The sequence below is a fragment of the Elephas maximus genome, chromosome 6, assembly GCF_024166365.1.
Source record: "Elephas maximus indicus isolate mEleMax1 chromosome 6, mEleMax1 primary haplotype, whole genome shotgun sequence".
NCBI classification, from domain to species: domain Eukaryota; kingdom Metazoa; phylum Chordata; class Mammalia; order Proboscidea; family Elephantidae; genus Elephas; species Elephas maximus.
Genome location: NC_064824.1, coordinates 20,110,144 through 20,137,216, shown reverse-complemented (window position 1 = coordinate 20,137,216; position 27,073 = coordinate 20,110,144). Strand labels below are relative to the sequence as shown.

Here is a 27,073-nt window from a genome sequence, read left to right as displayed (position 1 = left end):
ACTTTTCCCATTAAACAGAATTTTAAAAATCAATGGGAACAACATTAAAACACTGAAAAGACAAGCCACACAGTGGAAAATATGCTTGCAATGCTTCTATCCTACAAAACACTTGTATCCAGAATAAAGAACTCCTATAACCTAACAAGAAAAAGATAACCCGGTAGAAAAATGAGCAAAAGACTCAAACTTCTCAAAAGAGACTACCCAAATGTCAAATAAGTAAATGAAAAGGTGCCCAACCTTATTATTCATCAGGGAAAGTCTCAATGTGAGAGAACTACCAGAACAGTGAAAATGGAAAAGACAGTAAATACCAGGAGGTGACAAGAATGTAGGGCAGCCAGGTCTCTCATACGCTGCTAATTATCTATCAGCACAATTTTTTTTTATTGTGCTTTAAGTAAAAGTTTACAATTCCAGTCAGCTTCTCATACAAAAACTTATACACGCATTGTTACATGACCCTACTTGCTCTCCCTACAATGTGACAACACACTCCTCCTCTCCACCCTGGACTCCCCGTGTCCATTCAACCAGCTCCTGCCCTCTCTGCCTTCTCATCTTGCCTCTAGACAGGAGCTGCCCACATAGTCTCATGTGTCTACTTGAGCTAAGAAGCACACTCTTCACCAAAATCATTTTATGTCGTATAGTCCAGTGTAATCTTTGTCTGAAGAGTTGACTTTGGGAATGGTTTCAGTTTTGGGCTAACAGAGAATCCAGAGGCCAGGTCCTCTGGGGTCCCTCCAGTCTCAGTCAGACCATTAAGTCTGGCCTTTTTACTAGAATCTGAGTTCTGCATCCCACTTTTCTCCTGCTCCGTTAGGGATCCTCTGCTGTGAAAACAATTTTTTTTTATTGTACTTTAGATGGAGGTTTACAGAACAAACTTGTTTATCCTCAGACAGTTAGTACAGACATTGTTGTATGACATTGGTGAACAACCCCACGACATGTCAACACTCTCCCTTCTCAACCCTGGGTTCCCTATTACCAGCTTTCCTGTTCCCTACTGCCTTCCAGTCCCTGTCCCAGAGCTGGTGTGCCCCTTTCATCTTGTTTTGTTCCATGGGTCTCTTCAATCCTTGGCTGAAGAGTGAACCTCAGGAGTGACTTCATTACTGAGCTGAAAGGGTGTCGGGGGCCATACTCTCAGGGTTTCTCCAGTCTCTATCAGACCAGGAAGCCTGTTCTTTCTTTTTGAGTTAGAATTTTGTTTTACACTTTTCTCCAGCTCTGTCCTAGACACTCTATTGTGATCCCTGTCAGAGCAGCCAGTGGTGGTAGCCGGGCACCATCTCGTTTTACTGGACTCAGTCTGGTGGAGGCTGTGGTAGATGTGGTCCATTAGTCCTTTGGACTAATCTTTCCCTTCTATCTTTAGTTTTCTTCTTTCTTCCTTACTCTCAAGGAGATGAGACCACTGGAGTATCCTAGATGGCCGCTCACAGGCTTTTAAGACCCCAGACACTACTCACCAAAATAGGATGTAGAACACATTCTTTAGGAACTGTTATGCCAGTTGAGCTAGATATTCCCCGAGATCATGGTCCCCACAGCCCCCAGCCCAGAAATTCAGTCCCCCAGGGAGTTTGGATGTGTCTATGGAGCTACCATGACCTTGCCTTGTACAGGTTGTGCTGGCTTCCCCAGTATTGTGTACTGTCTTACCCTTCACCAAAGTTTCCGTTTATCTATTATCTATCAAGTGTTTTTCCATCCCTACCCCTCCTCTCCTTGTAATCATCAAAGATTGTTTCTTTTTGTATGTAAACATTTTCATGAGTTTTTATAGTAGTGCTCTCATACAGTATTTGTCCTTTTTTGATCGACTTATTTCACTCAGCATAATGCCCTCAAGATTTATCCATGTTATAACATGCTTCACAGATTCATCGTTGTTCTTTATTGTTGCATAATACTCCATTGTGTGTAGGTACCACAGTTTTTTATCCATTCATCTGTTGATGGGCATCTAGTTTGGTTCCATCTTTTTGTTATTGTGAGCACAAATATTTTGATACAAATAGTTTGTACAATGGTTTGGTAGTATCTACTAAAGCTAAATATACGTATACCCTATGCCTCAGCAATTCAGCTCCTAGGTATATACTGAACAGAAATGCATACACATGTTCATGGAAAGACTTACACAAAAATGTTCGTAACAGCACTATTCATAAAAAACCCAGATGTCCATCAAAAGAGAATAAATAAGTAATACGAAATATTCACAAAATGAAATAATATACAGTAATGAATGGATGAACCACAACCTCATGCGACAATACGGATGAATCTCACAAATAGTATGTTGAGTGAAAAAAAAAAAAAAGACAGAAGTTAATGTCTTAGTCTGGGTTCTCTGGAGGTACAAAACCAGTAAAGCATATATATAAATATAGAGAGAGAAATTTGCTTCGAGGAAATGGCTCATGCAATTGTGGGGGCTGGTAAGTCCCAAATCCATGGGTCAGGCAGCAGGCTGAAGATTTCTGCTGGCTCACATGGTTCCAGGGGCTGATGAACACAAAATCTGCAGGTCAGGTGTCAGACTAGAGGCCTCTTCTGGCTCACGGGGTTGCAGGGGCTGGTGAATCCAAAATCCGCAGGTTGGGCAACAGGCTGAAGGCTTCTTTCTGCAGGATCGTGTTACAAGAACCAGAGGTCAGAAGATGAGAAGAGTGCAGGATCAAGAGAGAAATCGAGCTTTGCCAGAACATCCATTTATACACTGGAGGCAGGCCACACCCCCAAGGAAACTCCTTTTTCAACTGACTGGCCACTTCAGATCACAAAATGGAAGGTGATTACATTATGGAAGACCATATGCCAAACCACTGAGAATCATAGCATAGCCAAACTGACACAGAACATTAATCATCACAGGTAACATAGATGCAAAAATCCTTAACAAAATATTAGTGAATCAAATCCAGCAATATATAAACAGTATAAAGTAGGATTTATTCTAGGAATACAAGGTTGGTTTAACATTCAGAAATTAATCACTTTAATTCACCATATTAAAAGACAAGGAAAAAAATATTATCACCTAAATAGACACAGAAAAAGCACTTGAGAAAATTCAGCCCCCATTCATGATAACAAATCTCGACAAACTAAGATGAGAAGGAAGTATCTACAACCTGATAAAGGACACGAACAATAAAACTATGTTGTGGTGGTGTGAGGGTGGTAACGGTGTTTGCCATCAACCCCCCAATTCACCATCGTGATCCATAGCATTTTATATGGCTGATTTTGTCAGAAGTAGATCACCAAGCCTTTCTTTCTAGTCTATCTTCATCTGGAAGCTCCACTGAAACCTGTTTAGCATCACAGCAACATGCAAGCCTCCATTGACAGACCAGTGGAGGCTGTGCTTAAGGTGCATTGGCCAGGAATCACACCTGGGCATCCCACATGGAAGGTAAGAATTCTAACACTGAACCACCACTGCCCCCTAAATAAAACTATAGCTAACATTGTACTTGCTGGTGAATGACTGAATGTTTTTGCCCTAATATTAGGAACAAGGTATAGATGGCCACTCTCATCATTCCTACAACAGTGTCCTAGCAAGGTGATGAGTCAAGAAAAATAAATAAAAGTCATCTAGATTTGAAAAAAAGCAGTAAAACTGTCTTTATTCACAGATGACATGACTGTGCTCATAGAAAAACCTAAGGGATCTACAAAAAAGCTGTAAGAATTAATAATTGACTTTAGTAATATCATAGGATACAAGGTCAAAATACAAATGTCAATTATATTTCCATAGACTAGTAATGAGCTCCTGAAAATTAAAATTAAAAAATACCCTTTACAAATACCAATTACAATACTACCCATAAACATGAGATACTGAGGGTTAAATTCAACCAAATATTTGCTAGACCTGTACAATGAAAGCAATAAAACATCACAGAGAGAAACTGAAGAAAATCTACATAAATAAGGAGGTATACAATATTAATGGATCAGAAAACTCAGTATTGTTAAGATGTCAGTTCTCTCTAAACTGATCTATCAAATGAACATCAAAGGGCTTTTTGATAGAAATTTATAAACTGCTTCTAAAATTTATATGGAAATTTGTATATTGAAAAAGAAGAAGAAAGAGGACGTATGCACCTAAATTCAAGACTAATCATAAAGCTACAGTAATCAAGACAGTGTACCATTGGCATAAGGACAGACATACAGATCAATGGAACAGAACAGAGTCCAGAAATTGAACCATACATACATGGTCAATTGATTTTTTACAACAGTTCCAAAATAATTTAATGGGGATAGATAGTCTTTTCAACAAATAAAGCTGAAACAATCAGATAGCCCTATGGAAAAAAATTAAATCCGACTCTTATTTCATCCTACGTATACACACATTAACTCGGAATGGATCATAGACCCAAATATAAAAGGTAAAACTCTAAAACTACTAGAAGAAAACGTAGCAGAAAATGTTTGTAACTCTGGGATAAGCAAAGATTTCCTAGGGCACAAAAAGCACAAATCATAAAAGAAAAAAAAAATTGATAAATTGGATTTTATCAGATTTATTTTATTAAATACTTTACCCTTTGAAAGACACTATTAAGAAAAAGAAAGGACATGTAAAATGGTGTAGCCACTGTGAAAAACAGTTTGGCAATTCCTCAAAAAGTTGGACGTAGAACTACCATATGACCAGCAATCCCAACCCTAGGTATGTTTCAGAAGAAGTGAAAGCAAGAGTGCAAACAGAAACCTGTACACCAATGGCAGCACTTTTCACAATAGCCAAAAGATGGAAACAACCTAAATGCCCATCAACAGATGAATGAACAAAGAAAATGTGGTATATATACAAAATGGAATATTACTCAGCCATAAAAAGAAATGAAGCCCTGATACATGCCACAACATGAATGACCCTTGAAACCATTACGCTGAGCAAAGCAAGTCAGTTGCAAAAGGACAAATACTGTATGATCTACTTTGTATGATCAGGCAAATGTATGGACACCAAAGATTACTAGTGGTTACTGGGGAGGGGGAAAGGAGTTTTTGCTTAAGGAGCATTGAGTTCATGGTGATAGAATGATTTGGAAAAGATAGCAAGAATGGTTGCATGACTGTACATGCAGAAATTGTTGAGATGGTGTATGTTGTATATACTTTCACCACAATAAAATAAAAAGAAAGAAGGAAAATGAAAGGGCAATCCTGGACTGGGAGAAAATATTTTCAGTACATATAGCTGACAAAGAACTTGTATCTGAAATATATAAACAGCTCTTGCAACTCAATAAAAACAAAAGAAACCGAACCAGACAAGGATGCCCTTTATCACCACTTTTATTCAACATTGTGTTAGAAGTTCTAGTCAGAGCAATTAGGCTAGACAAAGAAATAAAGGGCATCCAGGTTGGCAAGGAAGAAGTAAAATTGTCTCTATTTGCAGATGACATGATCTTGTACACAGAAAATCCTAAAGAATCCTTGAGAAAACTACTTGAACTAGTAGAAGAGTTCAGCAGAGTATCAGGTTACAAGATAGATATACAAAAATCAGTTGGATTCCTCTACATCAACAAGAAGAACATCGAAGAGGGAATCACCAAATCAATACCATTCACAGTAGCCCCCAAGAAGATAAAATACTTAGGAATAAATCTTACGAAAGATGTAAAAGACCTATACAAAGAAAATTACAAGGTACTACTGCAAGAAACCAAAAGGGACCTACATAAGTGGAAAAACATACCTTGCTCATGGATAAGAAGACTTAACATTGTAAAAACGTCTATTCTACCAAAAGCAATCTATATATACAACGCACTTCCGATCCAAATTCCAACCACATTTTCTAATGAGATGGAGAAACAAATCACCAACTTCATATGGAAGGGAAAGAAGCCCCGGATAAGTAAAGCATTACTGAAAAAGAAGAAGAAAGTGAGAGGCCTCACTCTACCTGATTTTAGAACCTATTATACAGCCACAGTAGTCAAAACAGCCTGGTACTGGTACAACAACAGGCACATAGACCAATGGAACAGAATTGAGAATCCAGATATAAATCCATCCACATATGAGCAGCTGATATTTGACAAAGGCCCAGTGTCGGTTAATTGGGGAAAAGATAGCCTTTTTAACAAATGGTGCTGGCGTAACTGGATATTCACCGGCCAGTGAGGAAATTCTCATGGAGGCCTTGGTCTTCTGAATCCTGTAGGACTACCTCGAGGTGGGCCTGAAGTGCTACTGCCAACAATTGGGCTTTTTTTTTTTTAATTCTCTGTTGCCAGGTTTCTGTTGTTAAAGACTTTAAAGGCTTCCTCAACCAGATATGAGAGTGGAGTCTGGGGTTCTGCCTCTATATTTTTCAGCTTCCTTTTTTTTTTAAATATTTGCTGTAGACTGGGTAAGAAAATGCATAGTTAGCAGTCTTTCCTTCCGGGCTCTCAGAGTCAGTGTTAGTATATTTCTAAAAGCCTCAGTCAGCCTGGTGAGGAAGACTGCTGGATTCTCCTCTGCTGTCTGGGTAATTTCTTTTTACCTTATCCTAATTAACAGGCTTGGCTACACTCTTCTGACTCTCACCTATGACACATGCAACTAAATGTTTGACTCTTTCTTTACCATCCTCGTTGTAATTCCAGTTCAGCTCCGCATCGGAGACTGCTTCCCCTCCCGGTCTGAAAATAGCATGTGTTAGTTGTGGGTGGTTAGCATCATTGTCTGCCTGTTCCCTAGACTTAGCTAGGATCTCAGTCTTCTCATTTGTGCCACAACAGTGAGTCAAAATGACCACCACATCTCCCCAGGTCAAGTTAAAATTTAAGCTGTGTTTCATGAACTCATCTTTAAACCTCTCAGGGTCCTCCGACACACTCCCTAACTTTCTTTGTACTGGCTTAAATTAAGCCTGAGACTGAAAATGGCACGTGAACCCGGGTTGTGCCTCCAGTCCCACAGTGATTGACAAATTTCTCAAAGATTTTTCTAATTTAACTATACCATAATTTAAGTTACCAACCATACCCTGAGTGTTGGATTAATGGGCTTTCTTCTGACTCTTGTTTTACAGTGGGTAACAAATTTAACACTATAGTCGCTATGAGTCGGAATCGACTTGATGGCACTGGGTTTTCTAAAATTTACTAAGAATATCTAAACATAATCCTGAAGTTCTCAAAGTGCACTGTCTACACATTTATCAGGAATTTAAACAAGAAGTTGTCCAAGTAAAGTCACTATCAGTTGGAAAGGGGTTATCTAAATTAGTATAGGTGGATATATCACATAACACACAAAGTTTGTTTAGAGAAAACAGAAAATATAGAAAAACTTACATGTGACAAATAAGTTTCCATTAAAGAATACACAATTAGGAAGATAGTGCAGGATGGACTTCTCTTGTTGGAGGTCTCCAGTTAATCTATCTAAAACATACTAAGTGTTCTGTCTGAGGGCAAGCCGTTCCTCTTAGTTTACCTATTAACAGTCATGGATCACTTACTCAGAAGCAGAAGTGGAATCTAAGACAAAATGGAGTCTGATCCATGAGGTCCATCTCCTCTGAGAACCTGGTTTCTTTATAGTAAGAGCATGAGAGTTTGATTACAAACATTAGACAGGTATGTCGTGCAACATTGTCTAAAAGACTGATTAAAACAATTACTAATTTACCCTAAATATATCTCTGTTTACTGATATTTGGAGTCAGTTTCTCAGAATAGACTGAATTCTTTTTTTAAAAAAGAGAAAAAGGCACAATGCCTAGAGCAAAATAGTCTTGCTAGCTTAACAATTGTTTGCCTCAAAGTGGCTTTCAGGAACCAGTTTTTTTCTCAAGGCTCAGGCTTCAAAAGGACACCCAGAGGTGATGACCTATGTAGGTGGCCCCAACCTTTACGAAAGCTAGGAATCTGGATTCCTGGAGAATTACATACACTCTCTCGTGGTTCCCTCCTGGGGATCATGATCTTGTTATAGCATCTTTGACCAAAAATGCTCAATCACTATCTGTTTTTAAGGTCTCAGGCACCATACAGCAAACCAGGAGGTAAAATAAAAACACTAACAATAATATTAGGCCAATTTTCTGAAATAAGGAATGAAACCATGACCCTAAGGTCTTTGAACCAAGGAAACAAGTCTCATGAGGTGTTTGTTTTCGCACACACAGCGTCAGTAACAGCTTTTCACGTGCCTCAGCAGCAGCTACATGCTGCCCAACCTGATTCCAACATTTATCTATTAAGGCACAAAACTGTTGAGAGAACTAATAGGAAATCTAATGTTATTCTAATTTGTAAAATCATAGCTCAAATTTCAGGCACTTTTGTGGTTATATTTATAACTTTAAGTTTGTCAAGAGGAAATTCTAATTCAAGAGGTATAATATCTAAACCCACTAGTTAGATCATTTAGGAGAAAAGAAGAATATGGTTTCTTATCTCCAGAAAGTAGGACCTTAAAGCATTTCTTATTTCCAGAAAGAAAAACCTTAAAACATCAGCAGTATTCCCACATAAAACCCATAGTATAATTTCGTTTACTCAGCCTTATGTAGTTAACTTCTTTTCCATGTGATGCTGGATCAACTGTAGTCTGTGAACCCACCAGCAACTGCATAAGAGTTCTGGAAATCTTGATTACATCTAGCTACAGTCCCTTTCATAAGTCCAATATAGTCCATCTTCTTTCGTTGAGATATTCTGGTAAAATGTTTTCAGAAAATCAGCAAAGTAAAAACTTGTCTGCAGATGACAAAATTTAATATGGCCATAATTAATTTATAAAGACCTGATAGAAATTAGTTACAAGCATAAAGGCCAAATAAAATCAGTTAAAAAATTTTAGGTAAAAGTATTTTCAGTAATAACCATTAACCATAATTTTAAAGAACTTCAGATGTAACACATAATAATCTTGAGACGTAATACCATATAGTCAGGATATATTAAGAATATACGAAGACCATCAAGTCTCCAAATACCTGAACAGCAACAAAAATAACTTCGTAGGTGACAATCTAACAAATTAAACCATTAAACTTCAGTCAGACAGATGAAACTTTTGACCATATCAAATAAAAATATTTTTTAATAAACGTCTTAAACATTCTTCGTTGCATACCTTTTATAGTACATCCCTTTAAAATGGCAAAAATGAACTCACTCATCAGTTGACTCAAATGTACACATATATGTATCCTTTCTCTTGTGGTATAAAAAGCAAAAAGTATATAAGCTTAAGTCATGATGAATATCTATTAACTCAATTTTAAATCAGTAAGTTACCTAAAAGGTCTTAGAAATTATTTTAAGGCTGTATACCATAACACATAACTGATTGAAATAAAGTTTCTTTAAATATTCCAAAGTTTTACTCAACTTTTACTATTTCTCATATTTTTCCAATCTAATTTTATCAACTGGCTTTGGAAATCACAAAGTCTCTGTTCAACTGATTAACATTTCTCCAGTCCATTTCAGGCATGTCCCATCGTGATTTCTATTTGACTTTTGCGGCTGATTTCTATTTGACCCCACCGTTACTTACCTTTTAACTCAGGGTAGAAAACAAAATTAGCTCATTCTGATTTATTTACATACAGAGGCATTTTGAAAGACTAACCACCCAGTAAATACCAAAGCCCTTTAGCAAATTCGTAAATGAATCTTTCAATTCTTAGCTAGGGAGACTGGAGGCTGGAGGGAGTCATCCCAATTTCAGACATTTTGAAAACAATTTCTTTCTCTTTCGCTGTTCTGGAACTGCTACTTTTTCTTTAAGACAAAATTATTTCCTTTTCTTCAGCCCAATCAATAAATTTTCAGGAGTCTCTATAAGTATGTTCTAATTTAACCTGAATTTCTTTTCACCAATTAATTTCTATGCAACACACAAATTACACATAACACACAGACAGAGGCGACTGAGATAATCTCGCAGTCTCAACCTCCCAGACAGCCCCGGTCACACTTAAGACAAATAAACAGAGAGCACTCAGACCAGACAAGTCGGAAAGGGCTTAGTGAGGTCTAACACATTACTAGGAATATGTGAATCTCCACTTCGATCTCCCAGATACCTCTTTTCTCCAATACCGAATGGAGGGCCTTCAATCTCTCAATCTAAACAGAGGCCTCTACATCCATTCCCCAGAAATATGGTGCACCATCTAGAGACGGACAATATCCAGACACACAAAAATGACGGCTGAAACAAGTGGCTGGGCAAAAGGCCAGCTTGACAGGAAAAGAAAGGGGAGGAAAGGGGGTGGCTTTAGCCCCCGCCAAAGAGTGCACAACCAGCAGATCAGAAATTCTGTACTCCCTGGGGTCAAAAAGAAGGCACCCTTTGGTCCCTAGGGTCAGCTAAAACCCGTCACACTGGGAACCCTACGTGAAAGGCGTCTCTTGGTCCCTAGGGTCAGAAAGACCCATTGCACTGGGGACCCTTCAGAAGATGTCCCTTGGTCCGTAGGGTCTGAAAGACCCATCACACTGGGGACCCTTCACCCATCATTAGTGACTCTGCCTTCCACAGTACGAAACACCCATCCGTCAGGTACTCCTGGGTGGCCTTACCTGGGCAAGCGACCCATCCGCCACTTGGATTTCTATTGAGTTCTTGTCATTGCTCTTCATGTTTCCAAGGAAAAACAGACAGAAAAACAGAAAGCTTGCTCAGGAGGAAAATGAAACTAAGGTCAGGCCACGAGGAGTAACGGGGAGGAGTCCTTAGCCAGCAGAGAAACAGGAGAAGAAATCAGTCTTGGCAGCTGCTTTGTTCATCCTCTGGGGTCAGGCAATTCTCCCCTCCACACTGCCCTGGGTCCGAGAACAGGACACAAAGGATCCCTTGTGCCTCCTGGATCCTCCTGGCTGGCTCACCAGAATTGTTACCAGAATAAGGCTCTTGCCTCTCACTGGTCAAGAATGAACAGGTAAGGCATGCAGAATTTTCCACATGAGCAAAGCTTTATTGAACAGGCTTGCAAGCGGATACAAGTAGGACCTGAGCAACACATACCCCCATCTCACAGAACGATAGACAGGCCTGGGTTTTTTAAAGTTCTTGGGCAGGAAAAGATTCACATTTATTCACAGGCACAGGTGGGGATAGGCAGGGATATGTTAACTTCAGTGCCTGTGCAGCAGCTCTCCAAGATGGCTACTGTCCCAGGGGCCTCTGGGATTCATAGCAGGATTTATTATGGGGTGTTGTGCCTGTGCAGTCTCCCGGCTGCTGCAGCCCCTCACTGCCCCTGGTGGAAGGTCACACAGTGGTCACAGGTGGATGTTCTGCGCATGTCCGTGCAGCTGGTTTTCTCCAGCTGCTTCTGAAAGACAACTTTAAAGAAGTTTACGGGCTATTTTCTGATACCCCGCCCCATTGTCCTGGGGAATTGCTTTGTTTTGGCACCCTGGCCCGTTTCCTGTACTTTGTTTGCAGATTTGGGGGGCCCTCTGTTTTCTGTCTTAGAGAGACCAGTCCCTGGAGAAGGACATCATGCTTGGTAAAGTAGAAGGTCAGTGAAAAAAAGGAAGACCCTTAACGAGATGGATTGACACAGTGGCTACAACCATGGGCTCAGGCATAATAATGATTGTTAAGATGGTGCAGGACCAGGCAGTGTTTCGTTCTGTTGTTGGGACCGACTAAACAGCACCTAACAGCAGCAATGCAGTTACATCCATTTGTCAAAACTCATCAAAATGTACATTTTAAGTGGGTACATTTTATTGTGTTAAATTATACTTCAATAAAGTGAATTTTTACAAAATAAAAAGCAAGAAAGGATAGTTAAAGATAAAAATAAAGTTGTACTTTAATTGCATGGAAGACAGACAACTTCGAGTAACACATGATAATTCAAAGTGAGAGGTCCTTGTGGGCCAGGAAGTTTCATCCTGGTGAAGGCAAAATTTGAGGCCGGCCTCGCACATGCAGTACAATTTATACGAGGGGCAGAGGAAGGCATGGGAGGTGGGAGAAATCCCAAGCCCAAAGCTGTGGAAATAGTCATGGCCATACAATGACTGCAGTAGGAGATGGCTGGGGCTGTGGTGACCTCCTGGTGGCCCTGGAAAGAGAGTGGCACCATACCACCAGGGCTTAAGAAAGGCAGGGTGGGGCTGGAGACATCCAGAGAGCCAAGCACAAGGTTCTCAGAAGAGCATTCAAAGAGATGGCGAAATTGTTCCTAGGGTGGAATGGAGAAAGGAAGGGCCTGGGGCATGGTGATCAAAGTCTGTGTCTCCCATTCAGGGGGTCCTAGGGCAGAGTGCTTAAAGCATGGGTTTTTTTCAGTGCCAGCAGGCTTGGGTTCAAATCCTGGCTCTGCCAGTTACTACTTAACATCTCAGACTCAGTTTGGAGTCCCTGGGTGGTACAAATGTTGAAGGGTTCATCTACTAACTAAAGGGTTGGCAATTGAACACACCCAGCTGCACCTCAGAAGAAAACCAGGCAATCTACTTCCAAAAGGTCACAGCCTTGAAAACCCAATGGAGTGCAGTTCTACTTTGACACACATGGGGTCATCATGAGTTGGATGGCAATTGATTAGACTCAGTCTACTTATCTGTAAAGGGGGCTATCATGAGAATTGAATGAGATCAAATTTGTTTAGATGTACCAAGACCTGGCACCAGCGTCTCCTCAGTAAATGGGGGTTATTTTTACTGTAGGAGTCCCTGGTGCAGATGGTTAACATGCTCAGCTGCTAACTGAAAGACTGGAGCCTTGAGTCTGCCCAGAGGCACCTATCAAGAAAGGCCTGGTGATCTACTGCTGAAAAATCAGCCAATGAAAACCCTGTGGAGCGCAATTCTACTCCAACACACGTGGGGGGTTCAGGAATCTGAGCTGACCCCACGGTAACTTTTTTTTTATTGTATGGGTGCAGAGGGGAGGGGGGATGAGGACTTGGTGTACCAATTCCAGAAGGTGAGGACAAGAAGGACCTACCTATTATGGGAATATAGCAGACCCCTCCTTTGAGCTCTTGTCATACCCTAACATATAGATGCTTGGTGGACTAATCACATGCATGGAATTTAAATTATCTGTTTACATGTCTGTTGCCTCCTCTGCCTGCTGGATGTGTGACAGGCACACAATAGACACTCATTAAGTGTATACGGAAAGAATGAACCTTTCTAGGAAACGTTAGAGCTCCCTCTGGAGGCCAAGGGAAGAACTATGACTGAGTGAACTACCATTGTGATCTGGCTGTGTAGCCTCTTTTGCAGTCGAGGAAGTTAGTTTTCTTCTTTTGGAGACTTTTCTAATCCATCATCTTGCAGCAGACTCTCGGGCCTCTTTCCACTTGTGATGTTCTGTGCCGATCAATGCTGATAGACCCTCCTGCATTTGGTATAGCACCCGCTTTTCCTGGCTTGTTCACCCTTCCTGTATTCTTCCGTCCCCGCTTACCAAGTTAGAGAACATGTTGTAAATAGCTTTATACACAGACAGATTCTTACGAAAAAGAGACCTGTGCATATCAACACTCTCCTTGTGGTATGGATTGAATTGTGTCCCCCCAAAATGCACATCGTAGTCCTGACCCCTATCCCTGTGGGGGTAATCTTATTTGGAAGTAGGGTTTTCTTTGTTATGTCAATGAGATTGTATCAGTGTCAGGTGTGTCCTAAACCTAATCACTTCCGAGTTATAAAAAGAGCAGATGTTGAAGATAGAAGCCGCGTAAAGATCACCAAGGAACGGAGGGACGCTGGGGCTAAAGAAGCTGAAATAGGCAAGGATCTGCCCCCAGAGCCAACAGAAAGAGAGCCTTCCCGGAGAGCCGGTGCCCTGAATTCGGACTACTAGCCTTCTAAACTGTGAGAAAATAAATTAATGTGCTTTTAAAGCCACCCACTTGTGGTATTTCTGTTACAGCAGCACCCAGAAACTAAGATAAATCGCTATTGAAATTATGTAAAATACTGTCTTCTTGTATACTCTATATAAACATTTCCCTTTCCAGATATTTTTATATTCCCTATCTTTTTAAACTAAACTTGTTCTTAATAACTACAATTATCATTCAATTCTGGTGTTCAAATGGTGATATTTTGTTGCTAATTGTTCATTTGGCCAAGAGGTTCTTTCAGCCTATTAGCACTACTTGTCCTGCCCACCCCCCCTTTCAGCCCCCACCCCCCAACATCTTTGAAACCTTCTCATTTGGGGCAACAGCGGGATATTCCAGGCCCATGCTGACCTTTTCTATTCCCGGGACATGGAGTCATGTCTTCAAATAGAGTATGAAACCTGGGCACTTAGAAATGGGCCCGTGTGTTGACTGAGTCATTTTTGAAGTCACAGAGCTGAGAAAGGTCACTACAAGTCAGAACTGACTTGATGGCACGGGTTGTTGTTTGAACGTGTCACTGCTCAGCTTTCAAATGGACTGTTTTTAATCCTAGAGAGACAATCTTGAACGCTCGACTTTATTGAAAGAGAAAAGGTCTTTCTTGATCCTAAAACCTTCCCATTACTCATGAAAAGTGAAGCGCGGAGGTCTGAGAATGGACTGTTAATCTAAATTACAGTATAAAGAGGATAGGAATCCCACCTAAGGGGTATTCTCATGGGACAAAGTGAAGCCTTCCTAATAGGTTTGTGTGTGTGCAGGGGGAGGCAAAAGCTGGCAGGGGAGGGAGAGGACAGCAGGTGAGCCCTGAGTGTCTTCTCTCCACCCCGCCTCAGGGTGGAACATGGGGGAGGTATAGGCTAAGACAAGTCGCACAAGGGCAAAAATCCTCAGGTGGGTTGGGGTGGGAGATCAAAACAGGTGGCACCTCTACCTCCACCGCCACCCCTAGGTTTTCCAGGCACTCAGTTGGATCTTGGAAAAGCCTGGAGCGTCCCTGCCAAAGAGAGTAGAGGGCCAGGCCTGGGGCAGCTACAGGATCTAGGTGTGCCCCGTGCCCAGAAGGCAACCCAGGTGCTGACTCCCTTGACAAGGAGTATAGAGGCTGAGGAAGACTGACTTGGGGCAGGACATTTAAGCCAGGGCTTGAAAGAGAGACTCCGTCTCCGCCCCATCGCTTTACTCTTGTATAAGCCTTGCCTCCCCTCTCAGAACTGACTACTTTGTGAGGTTGCCCGGTTCCAGGAGGGACCGAGCCAGGGCCGAGGTGGTGTCGTGGCGAGGGCCTGCGCTGTACTGTGGGCCCTTGGCCTCTAGAGGGCGCGCTGACGCCTTGCATCGCCAAGCCAGCCTGGTATTTTCATAAAAAACCAAACCCGCTGCCGTCGAGTCGATTCCGCCCCAGAAAGCCTATTGCATTCTTGAAACCTTATCACAGATTTACTATTCAATGTTTTGTGTCAGACTTTTGTAGGCTGTGTTGCAACGAGGTAGAGTTTTTTTCAGTTTTCCAAATAAGTTGTTATCATTTGAATGTGATTTCTAAATATGCGTATGCCCACCCCATCTGGAGATTTTCATATCTCCCCCTCATCACACACACATACACACCCGTTTGAGAATGACTCTCCAAGGTCGGCCCCCCCAAGCTGTGGCTCTTCACCAGAACATTTTGGGACTGTGCCCATTCATTTCTGGAGCTAACCTGTGAGCTGCTCCTTCCAGCATGGGAATAGAACAGGCCCCTACGGACATTCAAAAAGAGCTGGGTTTGCATCTTCTGGCACTCCTCTCAATTCTCCATTTTTAGGGTTCTTCCCCTTTGTCATGGATTGAGTTGTGTCCCCCAAAAATATGTGTATCAGTTTGGCTGGGCCATGATTCCCAGTATTGTGTGATTGTCCACCATTTTGTCATCTGATGTGATTTCCGTATGTGCTGTAAATCCTATCACTATGATGTTAATGAGATGGATTAGTGGCAGTTATAGTGATGAGATCTACAAGATTAGATAGTGTCTTAAGCCAATCTCTTTTGAGATGTAAAAGAGAGAAGCCAGCAGAGAGACAAGGGGACCTCATAACACCAAGAAAGCAGTGCCAGGAGCAGAGCACATTCTTTGGACCCAGGGTTCCTATGTGGAGAAGCTCCTAGTCCAGGGGAAGACTGATGACAAGGACCTTCCTCCAGAGCCAATAGAGACAGAAAGTCTTTCCCTAGAGCTGACACCCTGAATTTGGGCTTCTAGCCTATTAGACTGTGAGAGAATAAACTTCTGTTCATTGAAGCCATCCTTGTGGTATTTCTGTTATAGCAGGACTAGATAACTAAGACAACCTTCATTCGGCCTTTCCCAAAAAATGCTTCAGATTTAATGTCTTCTAGGAACATTTCTGGAGCCCTGGAGGTACAATGGTTAAGCGCTCAGCTGCTAACCAAAGGGTCAGCAGTTTGAATCCACCAGCTGATCCTTGGAAACCATGTAGGGCAGTTCTACTATGTCCTATAGCGTTGCTATGAGTTGGAATTGACTCAATGTCAATAGGTTTGGTTAGTTTTGGGTTAGGAATATTTCTAGCAAACAATCCAAGAAGCTGGAATATATGAAGAACACGGCATCAAGATCATAGGAAGACTCATTAACAACCTGTGATATGCAGATGACACAACCTTGCTTGCTGAAAGCAAAAAAGGACTTGAAGTACTTACTAATGAAGATCAAAGACTAGGGCCTTCAGTATGGATTACACCTCAACATAAAGAAAACAAAAATCCTCACACTTGTACGCATGAGCAAAATCATGATAAACAGAGAGAAGATTGAAGTTGTCAAGGATTTCATTTTACTTGGATCCACAATCAACACCCATGGAAGCAGCAGTCAAGAAATCATACAATGTATTTACTATTGCATTGGGCAAATCTGCAGCTGCTGCTGCAAAAAATTTTTTTCAATTGTTGAAAAGCAAAGATGTCACTTTGAGATCTAAGGTGTGCCTGACCCAAGCCATAATATCTTCTGTCAGCTCATATGCATGTGAAAGCTGAACAATGAATAAGGAAGACTGAAGAATTGAAGCCTTTGAATTAGGGTGTTGATAAAGGACACTGAATAAACTGCCAGAAGAAAGAACAAGTCTGTCTTGGAAGAAGTACAGACAGAATACTCCTTAGAAGCAAGGATGGCGAGACTTCATCTCACATACTTTGGACACGTTATCAGGAGGGACCAGTCCCTGGAGAAGGACATCATACTTGGTAAAGTACAGGGTCAGTGAAAAAGAGATGAATTTATGAGATGGATTGACACAGTGGCTGCAACAATGGGCTCAAACATAGCAACAATTGTGAACATGGCACAAGACCAGGCAGTGTTTTGTTCTGTTGTGCACAGGGTCACTATGAGTCAGAACCAACTTTATGGCACCTAACAACAACAGGAATATTTGATTTTCAAAAGGAGAAATGTGGGACAAGGCAACACTTAACCCAGCCACTCCTTAACTACACCAAACACTGATAATTCTTAAGTATCAGAAAGACCAGACTTATGCTGTGTTGGCCTAGTTAAGCCCAGTGACCACTACTGAGCATCTGCCTGTCACCTGGCACTATGCTCCTTCAATGCTCACAAGGATCCTAATTATCCCCACTCAGTGGATGAGGACATAAAGGCTTGGAGGAAGTAAGTAGCTTCTGTAGGGCGACCCACTTGTCCTGATTTGTCTAGGACTTTCCTGATGTTACCAGTGGAAGCTCTGCATCCTGAGAAACCCCCATAGTGCAGGGCAAAGCTGGATAAGTGGTGCCCTGAGCCTTCACCTTCAGACTTCTAGCCTCCTAAACTGTGAGACCCCGACACATCTGTCAGTTTGTTGTACTGTGGGGGCTTGTGTGTTGCCGTGATGCTGGAAGCTATGCCATGGGACACATAAACATTGATATCCTAGGCATTAGTGAGCTGAAATGGACTGGTATTGGCCATTTCTAATCCGACAATCATATGGTATACTATGCCGGAAATGACAACTTGAAGAGGAATGGCATTGCATTCATTGTCAAAAGGAATATTTCGATATCTATCCTGAAGTACAACACTGTCAGTCATAGGATAATATCCACATGCCTACAAGGAAGACCAGTCAATATGACTATTATTCAAATTCATGCACCAACCATGAAGGCCAAAGATGAAGAAATTAAAGATTTTTACCAGGTTCTGCAGTCTGAAATTGGTCAAACATGCAACCAGGATGCATTGATAATTACTGGTGATTGGAATGCACAAGTTGGAAAAGAAGAATGATCGGTACTTGGAAAATATGGCCTTGGTGATAGGCATGATGCTGAAGATCGCATGATAGAATTTTGCAAGACCAACAACTTCTTCATTGTAAATATCTTTTTTCACCAACATAAACGGTGACTATACACGTGGACCTCGCCAGATGGAATGCACAGGAATCAAATTAACTACATCTGTGGAAAGAGACAATGGAAAAGCTTGATATCATCAGTCAGAACAAGGCCAGGGGCTGACCGTAGAATAGACCATCAATTGCTCATATGCAGGTTCAAGTTGAAACTGAAGAAAATTACAAGTCCACGAGAGCAAAAGTACAACCTTGAGTATGCCCAACCTGAATTTAGAGACCAGCTCAAGAAGAGATTTGATGCATTGAACACTAATGACCAAAGACCAGACAAGTTGTGGAATGACATCAAGGACATCATACATGAAGAAAGCAAGAGGTCATTAAGAAGACAGGAAAGAAAGAAAAGATCAAAATGGATGTCAGAAGGGACTCTGAAAGTGGCCCTTGAATGTTGAGTAGCCAAAGCAAAAGGAAGAAATGATGAAGTCAAAGAGCCAAATGGAAGATTTCAAAGGGCGGCTCGAGAAGACAAAGTAAAGTATTATAATGACATGAGCTGGAAATAGAAAACAAAAAGGGAAAAACATGCTTGGCATTTCTCAAGCTGAAAGAACTGAAGAAAAATTTCAAACCTCCACTAGCAATATTGAAGGATTCTACAGGGAAAATATTAAAGGACACAGGAAGCATTGAAAGAAGATGGAAGGAATACACAGAGTCATTATACCAAAAAGAACTGGTCAATGTTCAACCATTTCAGGAGGTAGCATATGATCAGGAACCGATGGTACTGAAGGAAGAAGTCCAAGCTACACTGACGGCATTAGTGATAAACAAGCCTCCAGGAACTGACGGAATACCAATTGAGATGTTTCAATAAATGGATGCAGCACTGGAAGTGCTCACTCATCTATGCCAAGAAATTTGGAAGACAGCTACCTGGCCAACTGACAGGAAGAGATCTATATTTATGCCTATTCCCAAGAAAGGTGATCCATCTGAATATGGAAATTATCAAACAACATCATTAATATCATAAGCAAGTAAAATTTTGCTGAAGATCATTCAAAAGCAGCTGCAGCAACACATCAACAGGGAACTGCCAGAAATTCAGGCCGGATTCCAAAGAGGACGTGGAACAAAGGGTATCATTGCTGATGTCAGATGGACCTTGGCTAAAAGCAGAGAATACCGGATAGATGTTTACCTGTGTTTTATTGAGCGTTCAAAGGCATTCGACTGTGTGGATCATAAGAAATTATAGATAACATTGCAAAGAATGGGAATTCCAGAAGACTTAACTGTGCTCTTGAAAAATCTGTACATAGATCCAGAGGCAGTTGTCCGGACAAAACAAGGGAATACTTTGTGGTTTAAAGTCAGGAAAGGTATGTGTTAGGGTTATATCCTTTCACCATTCCTATTCAATCTGTATGCTGAGCAAATAACCCAGGAAGGTAGACTATATGACATCAGGATTGGCGGTGCAGTCAAGAAATCAAAAGACGCATTGCATTGGGCAAATCTGCTGCAAAGAACCTCTTTAAAGTTTTGAAAAGCAGAGATGTCACCTTGAAGACTAAGGTATGGCTGACCCACCCGTGATATTTTCAATCACATCATATGCATGCGAAAGCTGGGCAATGAATAAGGAAGACTAAAGAAGAATTGACGCCTTTGAATTGTGGTGTTGGAGAAGAATATTGAACATACCATGGACTGCCAAAAGAACAAACTAATCTGTCTTGGAAGAAGTACAACCAGAATGCTCCTTAGAAGCAAGGATGGCGAAATCGCATCTTACCTACTTTGGACATGTTGTCAGGAGGGATCAGTCCCTGGAGAAGGACATCATGCTTGGTAAAGTAGAGGGTCAGCAGAAAAGAGGAAGACCCTCAATGAGATGGATTGACACAGTGGCTGCAACAATGGGCTCAAGCATAACAATGATTGTGAGCATGGTGCAGGACCAGGCAGTGTTTGGTTCTGTGGTACATAGGGTTGCTGTGAGTCTCAGCCAACTTGAGGTCTCCTAACAACAACATTTGAAATACAGATCAAACCAAGAACATAGCCTTAGGGCATTGTTTTCAAGCTTCTTTTCCTCCCGTCAGGAGCCACAATGCAGGCAGTGGTTCACGTTCTCCATTTACTCACTCATCAAGCATTTGCGGAGTGCCACTGTATGCCACCACCTGTGCCAAGAACTCAGATATGTCAGCTGCTTTTGGGACTAGCTGGTAAAGGGGAGGTTCCTCTATTCCCCTCGTACACTAATGCAACCCCACCCCTGAAGAACCTCAAGCCTCCCCAAGGTCCAGTCACAAAGAGTCAATGGCATCTCAGCAAGGAGCCTCTAGGGCCCTTTCCTGTGATGTCTGTGCCTTTGTCCTGGCTGTCAGACTACTGCAGCTGGATGTGAGGTGTTGGTAGGAAGGGTGGACAAGCAAATAGACCATATTGTGCAGTAACGGGGCTGCCCCAAGGTGGAGGCCCCCAACCCAGACACTGAGAGTCCAAAAGTCCCACCCAAGGGGGCAGTGAGCTTCTGCTAAGGGTGATGGGAAAACCTGGAAAGGATCATGGTGATGGTTGCGCAACATGATGAACATAATATCGATGAATCACACGTGTAAAAATGTTGAAATGGCAAATGTTTTGTTATATACTCATCCCACACACACACACACAATGATATGACAAAAGTCCCACCCAAATGCTGTGGGTCCAGCAGCAATCCAGGGCTCTAGACGCTGTGGCTTGTCCCCAGTGGGAGGGAACAAGTTTATAAGGCATGACCAGTCCTTTCCATGCCAGGGAGTCCTCACAGTAGTCTTGATTTTGCCGCTAACCAGCTTCATGAGCTCACTTAGGTCTCTTCCCAGCAGAGGCCTGGGTTTCTTCATCTATACAGTGAGGGGTGGAAAGACTACTCTTCTGTCCTTTTATCATAACACTATGCGCCCCAGCAGGACAGGTGACATAAGCTGTGGGGCCTCTTGTTCAGAAACTATTAAGAATTTCAAGATGGCATCAGCAGAACATTAAACAAAGCAGAGCCCTGTGTGACTGCACAAATCTAACACCCATGGAGGCAGCCTACTTTTGGGCCCACCAATAGGGCGTTCCATTTGGGTACTCCCCTGTTGGGTCCTGCCCCAACAATCTTTCTTCTAACCTCTTCAAAGAACGTTAGGAAAAAAAAGGCTGATTCTGCACAGGAGTTTGGTGGCTTATCACTGGCTCAGCCTCGGCATTCCCAGAGATAATTTTCCTTTATCCCTTGGTTACTCCACTAAGGGAAAGAGACGTCCTGATGTCCTGCTTCCTGAGGTTCGCAACCAGTGACTGTGTGGGAGATGTGGAGGGGCCGCAGGAACCCTAGCTGCATCACTGGGTAAACTGAGGCTTGGTCTGAAGTGTTTCCAATTTAGAAAACACAGGACCACTGGGTAAAAGCTAAGCATTGCTGCTCAGGAGGGAGGGTGTTCAATATCTGGGGGGGGACAAAAGAACATACACAGAGAGTGGCTGAAAAACACAAATTCAATTAATGCTAACGAATACTGTGCACGCTGACAAGCGGATTTGTCATGGATTGAATTACATCCCCCCAAAATATGTGTTGTAAAGCCTAACCTCTATCCCTGTGGTGGGAACTCTGGTGGTGCAGGCAGTCCTTTCAAAATCTATGGGGCAGTTCTCCTCTGTCTTATAGGGTCACTATGAGTAGGAATTGACTCAACGGCAAAGTTTTTTTTTTCTTTTTTAATCTCTGTGGTGGAAATCCTGGTGGCGTAGTGATTAAGAGCTATGGCTGCTAACCAAAAAGTGGGCAGTTGGAATCCACCAGGCACTCCTTGGAAACCATATGGAGCAGTTCTACTCTGTCCTATAGGGTCACTATGAGTTGGAATCTCAAAGGCAAAGGGTTTGGTTTTTTGGATCCCTGTGGTTATAATCCCACTTGGGAACGGATTGTCCTTGTTATGTTAATAAGCAGGATTAGTATAGAGCAGGTCTTGAGTCAATCTCTTACAAGATATAAAAAGAGCAGATTAAGCAAGCAAAGGTGGGGGAAGATTGATGCCAAGCCACATGGAGATCTCCAAGGAACCAGGAAACAGAAGCTGAAGAGACAAGGACCTTCCTCCAGAGCCGGCAGAGAGAGGAAACCTTCCCCCAGAGCTGGTGCCCTGAAATCAGACTGTGAGAAAATTAATTTCTGGTTGTTAAAACCACCCATTTGTGGTATTTCTGTCACAGCACCACTCGATAACTAAGACAGTATTTCAGTTACACCTGGTCGGTTTTGCAGCCAGATTCACATCGTAGGTTGTGAAGGTGGTAAAGCCTCTCAGGAGCGCCCAGCTTCCGATTTTGGGACCATCTCCTCCACTGAAGTTTCATTCCCACAGCAAAAGCTGCCCTCAAGGAAAGAACTGGTCAGCGTCAGCCCACCGGACCGCATCTAGGAACTCCTGCACTCTCTGCCTTGGATCTCTCTGTGCTTTGGCGGTATTCCCTCCTGCTGTGGATGGGCTTCCTGGCGTGGAAGGAGGGAGGAGGGCCATGACCACCCACCCAGGGAGGCCCCAAAGGAAAGAGGGGACTTCACAGGGACATACATCACACTCCAGGACTTTGCTGTTTGGGTTATGTGCCACCCCAGACCCCCTTCCATTGCCACCCTGGGTACTTACCCAGCCATGCCAGGAGGGATGGGGTCCAGACCCTTCTGCGTTGCCACCCCTGGGTATGTGTCCAGCCATGCCAGGCGGGATGGGTTTCTAAGACTGTGGCTCCACTGGGACTGAGTGACATGAGCGGTGGGAGGGGACCAATCTCCCCCAAAGAACTGGCACTTTTACCAGGTGAAGTGGAGCTGCGGTGCCGGGGCACAAAACCACATATGTCTACCAGGTGTGTACTCGTGGGAGGCAGTGGAGTGCCAGGCTTCGGTGGGCAATAAAGCATTGATTCCTTGATTGTAATCTCAGGCAGAGGCCAGCTCCCCTGACTTCACCCTTTCGTGGACAACATCATGTGTTGTGTTGCCAACATGTGAAGTTGAATCTCTCCTAAGGGGCATGGGGGGCCCTGCACCCCAACGGTAGAGCTGTGCCTTCTCCCTGGGAGGACAGAGACTGCTTTCCTCTGCCACAGACTAGACCTGTGACCTGGGGTGAGTGGCATGGGGCAGATCAGTACCTGTGGCTGAGTACCTCTCCCTTGAGGCCAGCTCTGCCTGAGCACCAACCAGCCCAGCCTAGGAATATGGAGCAGGCAAGCTGAGGGCTGTAGATACGCAGACCCACACACAGTTCTCCTACCCAGCCCAGTCCTACGTCGAGAGAATTCCCTGGTTCTCCGCTCACTAAGACAGCTGTGCATTTTGGAAGATGTCTAGAAAATATCTGTGGTATGTATGGGCCTCTCTTTAAACAAAGACAGGGATCTACAGAGCATCCAAGGTGCCAGTGATCCGACCAGGGTGTGGGTGCCGAGTCATGGCTCAGCGTGCAGGCCCTGCAGGCAGAGCACTTGGATTTAAATTTCTGAACTGCCATTACTGACTGTGTCCCTGGGCCTGGTGCTTAACCTCTCTCTACTTCTACTGCCAGATTAAAGGTCTATCAATATTAACCAGTATCTTCACGTTTAAAGTTTATTTCCAGTGGTGGGGAAGAGGATTGACCATTTACAACTTAATGTTAATTAGTTCCTCTCACCTAATTGAGTTCAAGGTCAATGAAGGAGGAATTTTTTAATCCATGGGTTGGGGAAAGGAAGTTGGAGAATGCTGGGTGGGGTATGCCCCAGCCTCAATACCAAGGTCTAGGATAGTAGTTCTCAAAAGGCCATTCCAGACCCATTAAACGCAAATCTCTGGGGTGGGGCCCAGGGGACTTCATTGAGCAGCCAAAGCTGAGGACCACTGGTCTAGGGGGAGAAAGCCACCAGGAAGCAGGAAAGAAGAGAGCAGGGTAGGGTCCATAACAAAGCCTTAGTGGGCCAAGCCTGTTCGCCTCACCGCTGTATATAACCGACTTCTAGGAGGAGAGGTGGACCTAAGTCACTGTAAGAACCTTGCAGAAGAAAGTTTACTCCCAGCTGTCTGGGAGGCCAGGTTTTATACCATGTGACCCTGCCCTCAGCCCTTGGCCACAGCTTCTTTGGCCAGGGGCCCCTAGGCCCAGAGTAACGAGTCTTCAGGCTGTCTGGCTACCTTTGAACTGCACTGTCTCTATTGGGCTGGAAAGAGTCTCTCAGCAATCTGAACTTGAAGTAAGAGATCAGTTGCTTGATGGTTGCTGCAGGCAGGAGGCCTTGAGGCCGGGTCTGGGCAGATGAGGCCGGGGTGAGTGGTGGGCAGGCCAGAGGTCTGAAGAGCAGAGGCTGTGGCCACAAGACACCAGATGGTGGGAGGATGGAAAGGTGTGCACACACCAAGTATAGCTGGGTTACTCTGCTAACCAAAACGCAAAGCTGGGTTTACAAGCCCTACGGGGGCCAGGCAGGTGACACAGATGCAGGTGAGCCAGGGATAGGACTGTGGGCTCAAAGTCATCCAGAGGGCAGTCCTGTGGAGCTGTGGCCGCTGCTCCCATGCAGAAAAGTCCCAAGAAGCCAGAAATTCAGAATTTAGTGTAAAATTGCCCCATTTTTGAGTATTGACAACTATTTTTCTTTTAATTAAAAACACGTTGTGGACAAAACATGCCCACAGGCCAAGGGCCGTGGGCGCCCACCCACTGGCCTCGGGAAGCTGGCTCCCTGCCCCAGTGAACTCCCTAGAGAGCCTATTCCCCTTATGACTCCTCCTAGAGCCTTCCAGTAATCTTGTTTGATCCAGCCTGCTTCCCTTGCAAACATCAAATCTTCGAAACTAGTCGTGGGGTATTTACATAAAGCCTTAAACGGTTTAACTTGCCTTGTCATCATTCCACATACACCAAACAATCCTGGTGCCTAATTGGATGGCAGGGGCTCTGGTGGCACAGTGGTTAAGAGTTTGGCTGCTAACCAAGCTGTTGGCAGTTTTAATATACCAGCTGCTCCTTGGAAAACCCTATGGGACAGTTCTACTCTGTCCTATAGGGTAGCTATGAGTTGGAATCGACTTGATGGCAATGGGTTTGTTTTGTTTTAATTTAATTTAATAGCAAGGAGCCCTGGTGGCACAGTGGTTAAGCGCTTGGCTGTTAACTGAAAGGTCAGTGGTTCAAACCCACTCGGGGCTCAGAGGGAGAAAAGACTTGGCAATCTGCTCCTGTAAAGATTATAGCCTGGGAAACCCTACGGGCCAGCTCTACTCTGACTCCACGGCACACAACAACAACAGCAATCTGATGGCACAGGACCAGGCAATATTTCTTTCTGGCATATATAAGGTCACCATGAGTTGGAGCTGAGATGACAGCTAACAACAACAACAATTTTTAATCCTGGGCACTTTGGCTCCAGTAGGGAAGCCCTGATTATTAAAGGGTACCAACCCATTTTGGGGAAGGGATGAACTGACAGCGTGGTCTATACAGCCACCCTGAGTGTGTCTGGTTAGTGGGGGACTGTCCCCAAGAGACTGGATGTCTCAGTGTGTGCCGACAAATTCTGTTTCCAAGTCTGCAAAGAAGAAGACGTTTCAGCCATGGGGTGACAAGGTTGGCCTGCAAATCTGCGAGGTCCCAGGGTTCTAGAGGGCTCCCAGCTCAAAAGAGGACTTTACTTTGGAAAGTAGGTATTATGGATTAAATTGTGTCTCCCTCGGAATTGTGTTGTAATTCCAAACCTCTATGTCTGCGGTTATAATCCCATTTGGAAGTGGACTGTCTTTGTTATGGTAATGAGCAGGATTAGCGTAGGGTGTGTTTTGAGTAATCTCTTACAAGATATAAAAGGATAAGATTAAGGAAGTAGAGATGGGGGAAGACAAATGCTGTGCTATGTGAAGATCACCAAGAAGAAGAGACAAGGACCTTCCTCCAGAGCCAACAGAGAGAGAAAGCCTTCCCCTAGAGCCAGCACCCTGAATTCAGACTTCTAGCCTCCTAAACTGTTAGAAACTAAATTTCTGTTTGTTAAAGCTTGTGGTATTTCTGTTACAGCAGCACCAGGTAACTAAGACAGTGGGGATCTCAGAGAAAGGCCACTAGCGGAGGTCCCAATCACATCACCTCCCCCATCACCCCACCTCTCTGACGCCACCTCTATATTGCACCTTCAAAAAACAGCAAACGTGGGGGGACTTTTTTTTTTTTAATTGTGGTGAAAATATGCATAATGAAACATATACCATCTCAATAATTTCTACATGTACAGTTCAGTGACATTGGTTATATTCTTCAAGTCGTCCCACGGTTCTTGTGACCCATTTGCAAATCATCCCACCACCATTCACATAAACTCATTGCCCCCTTAGCAAACACCCCCGCCCCCATCCCTGGTAACCACTGATAACTTCTGGTCTCTATACATTTGCCTGTTTCATATAAGTGAGATCATACAGTACTTGGCCTTTCGTGACTGACTTACTTCCCTCAGGCTCACCCATGTTGTGGTGTGCATCAGGACCTCATTTCTCTTACTAGCTGAGCAGTACTCCATTGTGTTTACATATCCCATTGTGTTTATCTATTCATTTGTTGATGGACATTCGGTTGTTTCCACCTTTTGGCTGTTGTGAAAAGTGCTCCAATAAACACTTGGTGTACAGATTTCTGTGTTCCTGCTTTTTCTTTTGGGTCTATACCTCAGATTGGAATTCTTGCTCATATGGTAGTTCTATGTTCAACTTTTTGAG

At 43.2% G+C, this 27,073-nt stretch overlaps 1 long non-coding RNA gene across 2 annotated transcripts; it reads right to left on the bottom strand.

Moving 5' to 3' along the window:
• Nucleotides 1-333: 333 nt before the first annotated feature.
• On the bottom strand, nt 334-10,692 carry LOC126078550 (uncharacterized). Of its 2 annotated transcripts, XR_007518079.1 has the most exons (4): nt 10,596-10,692; nt 8,559-8,759; nt 7,517-7,590; nt 334-2,642 (listed from the first exon to the last, which is right to left on the bottom strand). It is a non-coding gene; the product is annotated as an uncharacterized LOC126078550 (long non-coding RNA). The 2 variants fall into 2 exon arrangements; XR_007518080.1 differs by lacking the exon at nt 7,517-7,590.
• Between the last annotated feature and the right edge of the window lie 16,381 nt (nt 10,693-27,073).